The sequence below is a fragment of the Rousettus aegyptiacus genome, unplaced genomic scaffold (genome assembly GCF_014176215.1).
Source record: "Rousettus aegyptiacus isolate mRouAeg1 unplaced genomic scaffold, mRouAeg1.p scaffold_m13_p_6, whole genome shotgun sequence".
Lineage (NCBI taxonomy): Eukaryota > Metazoa > Chordata > Mammalia > Chiroptera > Pteropodidae > Rousettus > Rousettus aegyptiacus.
In genome coordinates, this window is record NW_023416309.1 from 40,060,210 (window position 1) to 40,074,508 (window position 14,299).

Consider the following 14,299-nt stretch of genomic DNA (forward strand, 5'->3'; position numbering starts at 1 on the left):
GTGATCAAGGACCCAGCGCCCCTACCCCTAGACTCTCTCGCCTCTCACCCGCGGCCTCGGGCCACGCGCCTGGGGAAGAGGGAATTAAGAGATCTGAACGGGCTCTTCAGTCCTGGTTGAGGCGACACGGGACATAGGGGTGGGGTACCCCGGGGGTTGGGGGAGGGGGCCAGTCATAGCACTCAGCCTTCACTAGACAAGAGGCAGAGGGGGGAGTTGGTGGTGGCTCTAGGCAACTCTCCCCCCGGCCTGAGCCCAAAGGAACAGCCTTAATTCCTCCAGCAATCTTGCACACTTACCCCAGGCTGAGGCTCTAGAGGCTGGCTGGGGCCACCGCCCGCCTGGTGACCGGCGTCCCACCGGCAGCCGGGCTGGGGGCCGGGGCTAACGGGGTCGGCTCAGGGCCTCCCCGCTGCGCTTTGCCGGGCCCCGGCCGGTGCCCCGCTGCCGGCCCCGCCCAGCCCAACGCTGGGGTTGAGTGTACCGACTCCAGCTGTTCCGGATGCGGGGCGGGGGCCGGGAGGGGGCCGGGGGTAGCTGGGGCTGCGCTTTTAGGAACCCTCAGAAAGGCTGGGTTCGAGTCAAACTAGGGGCTGGTAACTCTGCGGCGGGACTCTGTGTATCAGGCAAGCATTTGTGTGCACCGGTATTTGAATATGTTTATGTTTTTGAATATGTATATTTGTGTGTTGTTCTTCATGTGTATATTTGTATAAACAGATGTGAACCTGTGAGTATTTAGGCGTGTTTGAACCCTTATATACTATGTCTTTCATTTCCCTGAGGCTCTCGAGGGGGCTGTGCCCCTAGGTTCTTTTCTTTCTTGCTTCTCTCATCTGGTTTGTGTGGAGCTACTGGCTTCACCACCTTAAATTTCTATTTCTGCTCCCGGAGAAAGAAGGAGAGAAAAGGAGATTAGAACCAAGTGAGGAAAAACTGTTTCCTTCTGTATACACAGCCCCAGCCCTTTCCCTGGCTTTGTTTGTAAACTCCTGGGCAGGCAGTGCCATCCGGCAGCCCTGCCTGATCTAGAGAAGGGCCAAGAGAGGACAGTGCTGAGGATCAGGGCCCAGTCCAGAGGTTAGGATGGAAAAAATAGTACATCTTGGGCTTCTTGCCCCCTCATACCTGCCCTAGAGAGGGAGCAAGGCAAGCTGGGCTGTGGGGCCGGGGACAGTTCTCTCCCTGGATACCTCCAGCACAGGGATCTCGGTGCATCACAGAATGGTAGCTCTATCTTGTTTTTAGTTATTTGTTTGGAACATGGCTTGCAGCTGTCCAAAGTAAGAGGGACAGTGTAAGAAAAAAGGATTCTCGTTTGGGACCCCAGTGCCTGATCCAGGCTTGCATGGAGTGTTGGGAAGAGCTACTTACTCTCTTCCCCATCTTTGTCCTGCATTTTGCAGGGAGGACAAGTGCTCAGGGGTAGGAATCATGAGAATTCTATTCTCAGTTCCCCCAGAGCTGCAGAACTATCCCTAAGGCAGGCCTGTCTCTAATGGTTCAGTGCTGCTCTGGGAGCCACAAGGTGATGGATGCTAGGCCTAGCAATTGTGGAGTCAGAGTCGAGAGATGATGGAGAAAGACGTGAGGGAGAAGGCACCAGGGAGTGGGATCTTGCTGGATTGGAAGCTATGGGACTGATAGAGATGTGCCCTCTCTTCTCATTTCCTGCTCTTAAAATCCAGCCCTTTCCTGCCATAACCCTCAAAGCCCTGACCTGGAACCTCAGGCAAGCTACACCTCCATGCTGGCAGAGGAGGCCTCTCCAGATCAGAGAATGGGGACTTTTGGATCACTGTCCTGGGAGGGGCTTCCTACCATTCCTCATGCCCTTCCTCCTGTCCGTTCTTGTTTTCATACCTGATATTGGCCTGAAGGACAGGATCTTAAGGACAACTTTGCTGTTGCCCATTTCCTAGTCTCTCAGGACCAGCAAAGTTTAGGGTCACTATGAGGTTGCCAGGAAGATGAGGAATGTAATTGGGGTACAGAGGGGCAGGACCATAGAATTCTTCCACTGGGATCCTGTTTCCCAGGACCTTTAGTCACATCATCTTTAGTCACAGCCACATCATCTCAAAGTGGACAAGACATTCCACAATCATCCACTATATTACCTCTTCCACCTACTATTGCCAAACTCCTTTTTCCCTTCTTAGCCAGCAGTACCTGCAGCTCAACCCCAAGGCTTTGTTTTTTAGGGCCTAATTTGTTGAATTTCCAGACACTTGGTGGTGACATGCACCGTTTTGTTGTTTAGGGCCCCATCTCTCCATCACCTCATCCAGGCTATCTTCAAAGATCAGCCCAATTTCCCACATGGACCTTTTCTGTACTCTACAGTTTCTCCCTACTCCAGACCCCAGTATGTGGGTGGCTGGGATCTTCTGAATTCCTGGGAGCCCAAATCCACCGCTGCCAGTACCCCTCCAGCAAAGCAAGGAGCTGTGTTTTGATTTTTTGGTCAGACTCGCTCCTTCTCCTGCCAGGCAAACTGGGAGGTCTTGAGGGCAAGGATCCTGATCTGAAGATTCCATCCACACTCACAGGCCAGGCAAATACCTGGCGCTCTTCTTGTATTGTTTGAATGAGTTTTTATCCAGCAACTGAAGTACAAACGATTGCGTGTTGTGGAGGGGAAAGACTTGGGCCTTGACTGTTCTCTCTCAGAGAGTTTTGGAGATTGTGAAAATTGGAGGGAGAAGTAACTCAAGTGCAGCGGGATGGAGGTTGGTGGAAAGGAACCCTGCTAGTTGCTCCTGAGGATCTAACCTTGTGCCCAATCCCCTTCCTGGGATCCCAACCCCTTTCTGGGTTGGGAAGACACTGTGGGGTCCCTAACCCCCAGTCAGCTGAGCCAGTATCTCCCCTGGGGTTGGAAGCAACTTGCTCTTTGAGTCTGCTCCACAGAGGGAATGTCTGTCTACAGAGCCTGGTCTATACAGTATCTTAACTCCTGAATTTGTGCTTGCTGCCTGTACCACCAGGGTCCAGCCTTATTCCATCTCCAGTAGAAGGGGACAGGATTATTCTGCCAAGAGTCTGTTTTCCCCCCCTCCAGACAAAGAGGAAGGAAAGAACATTGCATGAATTGCCAGGATAAGGAGACCTTGTACACCCAAACAAAATGAGTTATTCTTTAGAATAAGAGAATAATTCAACTCAACCCCCAAAAGCTCCACAGTCTTTAATCCTGATTGTTTTGGTAGTCCCATTTGTTTTCAGATTATTTGCATACACCAGTGTTGGCCCTCAGGCCAGAGCTTCCCTCAGAAAAAAGGTTCTGACACTGCTGGAAATGAGTTAACTTGACCGCCCATTGGGATCATTTTGTCCCCCGGGCACTTGCTACTCTGACTCCCCTTGTGGAATTCAGAAAGTGTTTCTTCTATAGAAGTAGACTCGATAGATTACTTCCTGCCACCCTGGCTGAACTGGGACTGCCCACATGGTTTTTATATTCTGCCCTAGGCCACCATCTGCAGTAACAACAACAATAACCATGACAATAAACACAATAAGCCCTTACTGAGTATGCTTGACTTCAGGCTAAGAGTTTTATTCATTTCATATACTACAACCCTGCGAAGTAGCTACTGCAACTATACTATCTCAATTTTACATATAAGGAATATGAAGCTCAGAGACATTAAGTAACCCATCCAAAGTCACACAGCCTTTTTTGGAGTCATTAAGATTTGAAGACTATTTTTTTCTGACTTAAGTCTTAATCCCAGAACCAGGAGGTTCTTAACCAGAAGCCCCCAAGGGCTCTCTGAATGGGCTTCAGGACCTCTGCAGATCCTGGAAATTGTGTGTGAAGTTATGTATGTTAGCCCAAGTAGGCACATTTTTCCAGGTGTAATATTATATAACCTATTGGAGTCTCCAAAGGGGTTAGAGATCCAGAAAAGGTTAAGGTCAGAAGCAGGCCAAGAAGGGGAAGGGGATATGGGGCGGGAAGCTGCCTTCTCAAAGGCCTGGGGAATACAGAAACAGTTGCTCCAAAATTCAGACTGGGCTCCAAGACTGCTTCTGGACCTGCCCTGCTGTCTCTGGCCAGACCCAGCTCCAGGACCTCATCTGGCAAAGAGAGATGGGGGCAGTGTCTATGGCCAGGGCACTCCTTTGGAGACCACCCCATCCTGCTTCTCCCCACCGCACTTTTGTGAACTGGACTCCTTTAGAGGCTAGTAACAGGGTGGCCCCACCACAAAGACCAACCTCTTCCAGGCACTTCTGCCCTGCATAGAGGGGTTGACTGTCCTTTGAAAGTATGGGGGAACATAGACAGACCACTGAGTGATAGAGACAGGCAAAGGGAATAAGGCAGTTCCTAGGAGATGCTCAACGCTCAGGTGACCATACCCGCGGTCTCTAAAACAGTCCTCTCTCTTTGGTCCCAAGCCTTTGCTCCCTTCATCCTGAGTCAGGAAGGGTTTCTATCAATTCCCTTTCTGGCACCGCTTGCTCTGTTTTAAGCCCTCTACTCATTTGGGAAAACCTTCCCTGCCCTGTTCAGTTCCTCTGTGCTCCTTAGCACATGCCTCTTTCGAGTTATGTCTGATTGTTAGGGACCTACTGGTTTGTCTGTCTGCCCTTCTGCCTCTCGTTTCACCTGGCTGTGAATTTGGGGAGGAAGGGACCTGAATCACCTCTCCATGACCTATGCTAGCCTGTCATATACCAAAGCCTCCTCATGAATTTGTTAAATGAATTATCTAACTAAATAAAACGAGACTAAAGAGAGAGTCAGGGACCTCAGTCTGTGCCCCAGGAAGAGGACCAGGGGTGTGAGGGAAGGGTAGATGCATTGTTTTGCCAGCTGCATGCAGATGTGTGAGCCACTGCTGCTGCTCCAACACACACAGAGGGGCACAGAAGCCTCATTCTTTAAAGCTTTTTGGCCATGGTTGCGGCGGGGCGGGGCGCGGAGGCTTCCTGGGTTCTGGACCCAGCTGTGGTATAGCCTAACTCAGGAATGAAATTTGTTCATCGTCTCACTCTCTTTTTAAAAACAGGATTGAGTCTCAATCATGTTTTGGGTCCAGAAGCAGAGAGGAAGAACAGACAGAAGATGGAGAGTAATGAGCAGGCAGGAATGACAAGAAACAGACACTCCCGCCCTAGTAGCCCAGGGAACTGTGAAGAGGGTAAAGATAAGTGTTGGGGGTCTGGTTCTAACCCAGTGGAAGTGGCATTTGAGTTGAGGCTTGAAAAACTAGGAGCATTGGGTAGGTACAGAAATGAGGACTGCTCTCCAGGCAAGGGGCGACAGCCAAGCAGGAGACCAGAAGTGCCACCCAAGGGAGACCCAGAGTGCCCCCATATTTCCTCCTTCTCTCTTCTGAGCAGCAAGCTGCTGGGGTGAGGGTGAAATCTTCGATCCCTTGTGCACCTCGCATCAGGTCTGCAGCCTGGGGTAGGTGCTGGTGGGCTCCTGGGGCTGCAGGGTTGGGGGATTTGGGGTGAGGCTGCCTCCCCAGTCCTTGCCCCTCCTGGGCCTACAATGAGGATTCTAGTCTTCTTGCTGCCTTCAGAAGCTCCAACACCTGACCCTCTCTCTCTTACTAACCTAGTTTGCCCAGAGATTCCTGAGTCTGAGCAAAATCGCTAATGTTGTTCAGCGCCATCCATTTCATAGAGGTCTCACTGCCTGCCTGTGGAAGGGCCCCAGACTGCAGGCTAGGCAGATGCGGGGCGGGGGTGTGGGCCGGGTGGATTGGAGGAGGGACCAAAGGGAGAAGACGGGAGGGAGACCGCGGAGGAGCGGGCCAGCCCCCGCAAGGCGGGTGCGGGAAAGACCTGAGTCAGGCTTCTCATAATAAACTGCACGTGAATAATTCAGCAAGCATGCGGGGACTCATTGCATTAGCGCTGCGCCGCCTCCGCCGCCCCACTCATTCCCGCTGAAGAGAGGGGGTCACTAACACGCTTGAAGGGGGGAGCCAAGATAGAAGACCCCCTGCCGGCACCTATCCTGGTTTCTGCCCAGGTCAAGTCCCGCGGGACTCCCTGGCCCGATCCTTTCGGTCCCGTTGGTCAGAGGGCCGCCTGCTTGGCAACGCTGTCCCAGCTAAGGTGCTCTCAAGACCCCTGGCAATAGAAGACTGGCGATGGGACCAAGGCCAGACTGAGGGACGCGGGAACCAACTGCCCCAGGGCCCAACCGCACAGAGAATGCGGGCAGCGTGGCTCTGGGCGAAAGCGGAGAAGGCAGGCTCAGGTCTGTGCTCAGAGTCGGGATGCCTCGGGGCTGCTTCATCGGGGCCTGGCTTTTCCTTGTTCTATCGAAGCGAAACTTCGGGAAAGTCACAGGACCTCCCACTCTGGACCTCCAAGTTCTCTGGCCTCTGCCTCCTCTTGTCCCGCACCCGCGGATCCAGTTATGGCCTTGCCAGCCGCTAGTGTCGGCCTGGCCCTGCCCTTGCCAAGGCGCAGAATGGAACCCCAAGCAGCTGGTCCTGGGAGAGAGGCTTAAGCGCATAACGACCGCAGTCTTAATTTCGTTCGAGCAGAACCGGCTCCCTTTGGCTTTTTCACTTCTCGCTTGTTCCTGGGTTTCTGATCTTGAGAGAGTGCCCTCGTCCCATCTCACATCCACTGCTGCTTATTTCCTTCGGCTCTTCCCCACACCCTTTCACTTCCATTAGGCCGACACCGCCCTCTCGTCAGCAACCTGCACCTTTCCGCAGGCAGTCTCGCTACTCCTATGCAGTGAACCTCGGTGGAGACCATCGCGCTGGCCCAGCTGGCCCTCCCCGGGCCGTCACGGACAGGGACCACAGCCTGGTCTTGGTCAGTGTCCCAGGCAGCCAGACCAGACCCGCACTGAAGGCCGCTTGTGCGCTCCTCCACAACGCTGCCCTCCCCACCCCACCCCAAGAATCTTCCTCCTTTGCCGCTGCCTCCTCCTCTTCCTCTTCCCTCCGTTTCTATGCATTCCTTCTCACTCGTTTTCCTTCGTTTCCTAAGTGCGGCCTGCAGCAGCCGCTGGTCCCTGGGGAGGCCTGGGCTTGCTCTGCCCCTCTTGAGGCCTCAGCCGGGGCTCTGGGTTCGCGGCCAAATTTCTAACAGCTTTCACAGCAGGGCGTCTCGGATGTCTTCGAAGAGGTAGAATGATGGGCTGATGGCACGTTGACCTCAGATGTCCTCTCCACGGGTGGGCTGTATGATCTTGGGTAAGTCTCTTAATCTTTCTGAGCCTTGACAGGGTAAAAGTCAGAAGATTTAGGGAGAGGGATGGGAGACGAAGCCTTTTCATTCATTTGGGTAGAGGGGTTGCCTGCTTTGGAGTCTAAGGAGGAAGTGAGGTTCGCGGGAATTGTAGGTCTGAAATATTAACGAATATTTCGGGGAGCAGCTGGTAGCTGCTTTTTATTTTTCTTTTTTACAGCTGACGAGGTGCCAGGCGTTAGAAACCTCTCCAATCCTGACCAGGTCACCTTTTTACCTAAGAGGAAATGGGTTAAGATCGCGTCGCTCTTGTCAGCGCCACAGGTGGAGTTCGAACCCAGATCCGGCTCCGAAGCGCTCTTGAGTTTAAACCATGCAGTCTCGCTCAGGATTGGTGATTGGAGCCCTTGCTGGCCCGCCTCGCCTTAAGCCGGCAATGGTGGGGCTGAACCTCCTAGGGTTCCCTTTTTTCCCGTGCTGGGAAAGGTTTGAAATTCTTATTTTCAGGTAAACGATTTTGGCGTCTCCCAGAGAGGGATGGAAATAAGATCCTAATGAGGAACTTCCGGTGCGTTTTGGGAGAGCTTCTGCGGCTGGACAGGAAGGGCAACTTTCCCTAACATAAAAGCCATCGCTCCTCGGTTTTCCCGTCTTCGATTCTGTTCATCCAGGCCTGAGTCTGTCAAGGCCTGTGGGGCCTACCTCCCGGCAGTCCTGGACCGAGGGGGAGAATGCGCACAGCCCTGCCCCCTCCCCGCCCCCTTTTACCCTCTTTAGACGTGCCTGAATAGAGTCTTCCTAGCTGCAGAGGAGAGACTGGCTGTGGGGGCATGGAGTTGGGCAGGGTGGAAGCCGGTGCCTGTGCTGGGATCCCCTGGCCCGGCTGGGAGGGGCTGAAATCTGGCTCCCCGGCGACCCCATCCCTGGCTCCCGCCGCAAAGTCGCACCGTGGCAGCCCCGATAGGCCATGCGTCCCTCGACACAAGTCCCATTACATTGTATTTATGTTTCACTTTATTGGTTTTTTTTTTCCCCTCTCTTATTATTGTCTCACTCTGGGGGAGGCAAAGGATATAATATATTCATCTTTATTATACCAAATCTGTGTGAAGCATTTAATAAAACGCTGTTTCCACACAGCCAGGGATATTAGTGTGAGCTATTCTTAAGTTAATGCTCGGGTACTGAGGGCTCCTCCGCCACAGCGCCTGCTGCTGGCGGGCGGAGGAAAGCGCAAGCCCTGGCTGTCGCGCCTCGGCCCAGTCCGCCACGCGCCCATCCTAGCAGTCTCAGGGAGGCTTCCGCCTCAGCCTGGGAGGAGGGGCACTGAAGAGCTGAGTTCGAGTCCCCTTTGCCCCTCTTTGCCCTGTGCTTCTAACCCGCTGTGGGTCTTGGTTTGTGTCTGTAAACATGGGAGGAAGAATTTTCTAGACTCTTTCTTCTCAGGGCTTTCTTGGGGGAGCTGAAGAGACCTTGAGGGTGGACAAGGCTTTATAAACAGGAAAGAAAAAAGCAAGGATTTGTGGTGGGGGGTAAGGGGGAGGATGGATGAGGGGTAGAAACAAGGAGGCCACGAAAATGGTTCTAGATAACATAGACCTCCAAGCTGGACTCCAGCCTAGACTGGGGAGCAGGGTGCAGCTACAGTTTGTGCAGAGCCCAGAAAGTTTCAGCATGCTTGGGCCTCACCCTAACCAGTGAATGGGACCAAATTTTATAAGGATCTTGGCCTGTCACAGTAGGCCCTCCCATGGTCCTCCCCGTAGGTAGGCAAACAGTCTGTTATCTAATTTACAGTTAACGAATTGAGCCTCAGAGAGATCAAGTGGATTATTTGAGGTGACTCAGCTGGGAAGTAGCACAATAGATCACAGTGTCTTCAGACTTTGCTTCCCTCCCTCCCCCAGCCCTCCTGCCCCCTACCTTTGCCCTCAGTATGGCCGTGCCATCCCTATCCTCCAGGGTTTTCCATGGCCTATAAGCTTTGTATTCTGCTTTCTACATACTTGTGTGCACACACACACACCCTTACCTGGGGATGCCCATAAGGAGAGTCATGTGACTTTCCATGTCTAGGCCCACTGCCCAATGTCCTCTAGAGCCCACTTTCTGGGTTCTCTTAGGGCTCTGATTTGGGCATATCGGCCTTACTTAGGCCCTTGTACCACTGCTGTAGGGGAGAGTCAGGGGCAAGTCTGCCAGTCCAGGAGGAAGTGTCATGCAGGAGGATTGGTGTGGGCAGGTAAGTCCCCCTAGATAGGACTAATATATCCTCCCATAATTCTCAGTCCTCCCCTGCCCCCATTGCTCCATCCTTGGGAGCTATATCAGGTCACCCCATATCCTGTAGGCTGCTGGTGGGAGCTTGTTTGTAGGCTAAGGGTACTTGAGCAATCTGACAGCTCTCACCTGGGGCTGGCTGGTGGAGGAGGGTACAGACTTACTGAGAGGTAGGGCTGGGACTAGAGTGATGCAAGTAAACTGCCTAGAGCACACAATTTAAAAAGGTGCTTGCTCTCTGTGTTGTGTATGACACCTGAAATTTTGTGCTTAGGCATCTATCTCACTTGCCTCACCCTAGTCCCAGCTCTGCTGTGGAGTCCTAGGTATGGAATCAGCACAGTCGCCAATCAGGGATAGGGAGGATAGTTTCAGCTCATCCTTGTGAATGGCGTTCTGAAGGTTGGAATGTAAACAATGAGAGGAGCTGTCTTGTATGAGAGTGAGCTCCCCCAACAGGCGGAGTATGCTTAGACCCTGCCAAGAGAGCTAATCATCACAATTTAGTTGCCATCATCGTCATCATCTTCATCATTTTATTAAAACTTAGTGCCAGGTAAGAGCTTTACCCACTTTATGTCATGTAATGTATATAAATGTATTTTGGCCAAGGATGGGATATTAGTCTCTGACCTTCTGGGTCTTTTCCAGCTCTGATAGTCTATTATTGCATAAAACAAAGGGCATTTCTGTTGATTTTGGCTGGTTCATTGCATTATAATTATTATTTGGACTTATTTTATAGCCTTTGCTCATGGGTAAGCTCTTTGAGGGCACGGACTGTGTCTAATTTCATGTTTTTACTATTTCCTCTGCTCTTCCATGCCCCGCACAAGACTAAGCACATAGCACATGTCTAATAAAGGTGTATTAAACAAACACATGAGTACTCAAAGGCTGTCTGTCTACCTAGCCATCTGCTTTCTAGGCTGTGACCAGCAGAGCCATTAGGGTGGCCATTGGGAAAGCCAGTACCACTTCTGCAGTCATAGTTTCCTTTCTCCCACAGCTGAGCTGAGTTCAGTTTGGCACTTATAGAGTCACCTCTCAAAGCGTGCTCCCAGCTCTATTCTTGTCTGTGGGTAAGACAAGGGCCAGCTCAGTTTCCACCTGCACAGAAGGAGCTCAAGTCTCATAATGGACATACCCATTCAGGGAGGGGAGGGGGCCTCTGCGAGATCAGAGCAGGGGGGAGTCTTGTAGCCAGAGAAGTCTGCTCGGCAGAGCTGGGATTAGAGGTAGGCTTTAAAGGATGGGAAAGATTGAGAGGTTGGAGGGAAGAAATGGAGTATCCCTGGTTGGAGTGAGAGGGGACAGAAAGAGCAAAGAGGCAGGCAGGACTGCTCACAACAGTTTTGGAAGACGGGTAGGCTGGCCTGCCTAGAGCACCAGAGGACGATAAGTGGGAAAAGACATTTGCGGAATGCCTCGGATGTCTAGGTCCGAGCTGAGACCAGAAATTTGGGTTCAGAAACCAAGGTCCACATCCCAGAGCCCAGAAATCAGAATCTAAAACTCATACTCCAAAGCCAAAGTCCAGAATCCAGCCTTGTCCAAAGCTGTCCTTTTGGTTTGTGTAAGATGCCACCACAGGGACTCCAAACTTAAGGTGTATGATATGAGCAAGATGGACTCTTCAGGAAACCTAAGGCCAGACACAAGCCTGCCTTAGACTTGAACCCCAAGTTCAAGTCTAGCATGATCAGCTGTCCTAGGTCCCCCCAGATCAGAACCTGAAGTCTGGCATCATCTGCAGCCTTAAGCTGGGGCAAGAGTTTTAGACCAACATACAACCTCCTACCCACCCTCTATGCTTCCCTCCACCCTCTGATACAGGTGGGATCTAGGCTTCTAGGCTGGACCCAGCTGGGCTAGGTTGCTGGGGTGGGGGTTGGGGGGTGGAGCCATGGTGCCTGCGGTGGTGCCAGCTCAGCCAGCATGTAGGCGTTACTGTGCCGGCCTGTCGAGGAGCGCAAGCCTGCCAAGGAGCCGGAGCGCTGTGCCGCGTGGAGGGTGTCAGGGGTGGTATTGTCAGCGCACAAATGCTCAACTTTATGTACTTTTAACTAGAGGTGTAACAGATGGCCCCGTTTCTGTCCAAGCCAGGGAGACTGGTGCCCATTCCGGCTGCAGCCAATCAATCCCGCCACTCTGGGGGGAGCTACAAGCTGGGCTGGGAGGCCTGGAGCCAGCAATCGCGTAAGGCTGTCTGCTCGGGCTGGCCCAGCACTGCCTTCGCCAGCCGCTCAGCCATGGGCCCAGGGAGGTAGGAGGGCAGGCAAGTGACAGCCATACCCAGCAGCCTAGTCAGAGGCCTGTCTGAAAGAGAGAGCCTGGACCCACCCATCAGGACCCAAATGGCCAATGAAGTCATTCAAGTCCCCAACTCGCCCCACTTTATCCTTTTTCCTGTTGTTTCTACCCAGTACCTAAACCCTAAATCTCTAGCCTCAAAATGCTCCAGATCCACAGCCCTGCAGTGTCCTGCATGATAGACATGAGGTGTTGCTCAGGACTAGGGGGTGAGTAGTGGTGCCTTTGGGAGAAATAGTCACAGGACTGCAGAAGACTTCAAGAAATGCCTAAGACAGCCAGAAAGGAAGAGAAAACAGGATCCGGGATCTCAGAGCTGGGAAAAACTATTAATTACTCTATTGCTACATTCATACAATCAGTCAACAAACATTTAGTGAAAGCCTACTATGTGCCATGTCCTATGCTAAGCACTGGAGGTCACAATGATGAATAAGTTATAATTCCTGTCCTTGAGACCTTCTCAGAGAAATACAGACAAATACATGGGTAATTAGAATGATGAGCTAGGGCTCGTAAAAATCTCCACAAGGACTGTGTGTGGGAGCACAGAGCAAGAATGTTTAACCCGGTCTGGGAGATCCCAGGAAGATTCTAGCAGGAGCTGGCTCTGAGCTGGGTATTAAAAGACCAGTAGGAATTTTCACTGGAGGTGAAGTTAGGAAAGGGCGTCTGAGGGGAAAGGAATGGCATGTACAAAGACATAGTAAGAAAGAGCATGGTGAGAGTAAGGGTCCCGAAAGATATAAGTGTAGCTGAAGTTTGGGATGTGGAGGGAGGAGTGGACGGAACGAGGCTGGATGGGGAGGGGCCAGGCCCAGTGGATGATGCCTTGGCCTCATTTCCGCAGGCTGGCCCAGCAGATATCTTTTCTCTCCTGTGACACTAATGACCCTCATCCTGGCGCCAATGGGAGTAAGGAAAGGAAGGAGCAAGGCCTAGCAGCGGGTGAGCAAGGCCAGAACTTGGTGGGGGGACCCTGCTGCATCAGGCCTTCAGAGCGATCCTAGGCCCGGCCTTCCTACTTTCCTGCTTTGAGGGAGGAGGCTCTAAACCAGGGGGCTGACTCTTTTCCAACTCTGTGCCCCATGGATTTCTGAGTCTCCTAGAAACAGCCTTAGGTTTTTCTGTAGGTTTCTTAGAGAGGACTTGGAATCTTATTTATTCATCAAGCATTGAGCATCAGCTGTTTCAAAGCCTAGGCAGGAAGGAAACTGATGCGTAGACAGAGTGTTACGCTGGACTGTGAGGAGCTCAGACACAAGAGGAAGACAATAACCTGGGCAAGGGTCCTTTTGTTTGCGAGAAACAGACGTTCACTTGAGGAATCACACAAAAAGAGAGGGCCTTTTGTATCGAAGCACAAGATTCTGCACAGGGACTGGGCCTAGAAAGCATGCAGGGACCGAGGCAGCTCTGGGGACCAACTTCTCTCATAGTAAGGTGGAAAGACAATCCATAGTGTCTCTTTTCTCCATGTGTCTCTGTCCTCATTAATATTAATAAAGTTTATTGTTAATACTATTATTATTATTATAAAAGGAGGGGTAATGATAGTTAACAAGTTCTGAGCACTTATTAAATGCCAGACATATTGGTGTCCATGCTTAACTCAGTTAATCCTCTTAAGAACACTGTGATTTAGTTGACATCATTATTCCCATTTTACATATGAGGCTCAAGGAAGTTAGATGTCCTGCCCCAGGTTCAAGCCAGGAAGTGGAGGAGTCAGGATCCTCACTCAGGTCAGCCTTCAGAGCCCTAGCTCATAACTGCTTTTGACCCCGAAGCAGCACCGAGAGCTTCCTGGGTTTCCTCATAATTTCTCATAACCGTGACTTGCATTTGACCAGCCGGCCTTTTTGAGTCTCTCTCTACATCACCTCTGCTAACTGCTCTAGTCTCTTTGTATTTCATAGTTCAAATTCCCCGGAGAGGATATCAGACTGGCCCAGCTCATCTTTTAATGCCAGTCCACATCATAAGCAGCTGCCCAGCAAAGTGCTGGCCGGGACTGAGGCTGAGTGTAGCCACTGATCAACATGTTTCATAGAGCCAAGTGTAGAAATAATATCCTATGACGGAAGAAATGTAAAGTGTTATAAGAGAGGGAGACTTCATGGGGGTAGTTTGTGATTTTGGTCTTGATATAAGCACGGAATTTGGGGAGCAGAGTTGGAAACAAGGATTTCCTGAAGAAAAGAAGAGTGTGAACATAGGCTCGGGATTGGGATAGCATGAGTAATGTTCAAGGGCCAGTGAATAGTTCTGCTTATCAGGAGAGTGTGGTGCATGAGCCAGAGGCTGGAAAAGTAAGACAAATGCTAGCATGAGTCAGAATTTAATTTAATGGGAGTCATGGAAGGTCTTTGAGCAGGAGAGAGGGGTGCGATCAGATGTATGCTTGACGCAGAACAACCGTATGAACGTGGCAGTCCCAGTTCATGCCTATCATCCCACTGTAATTATTATGTTTATTTTTATTCTTAAAATGTATTATTATTATTAATTATTATTATTATTATTA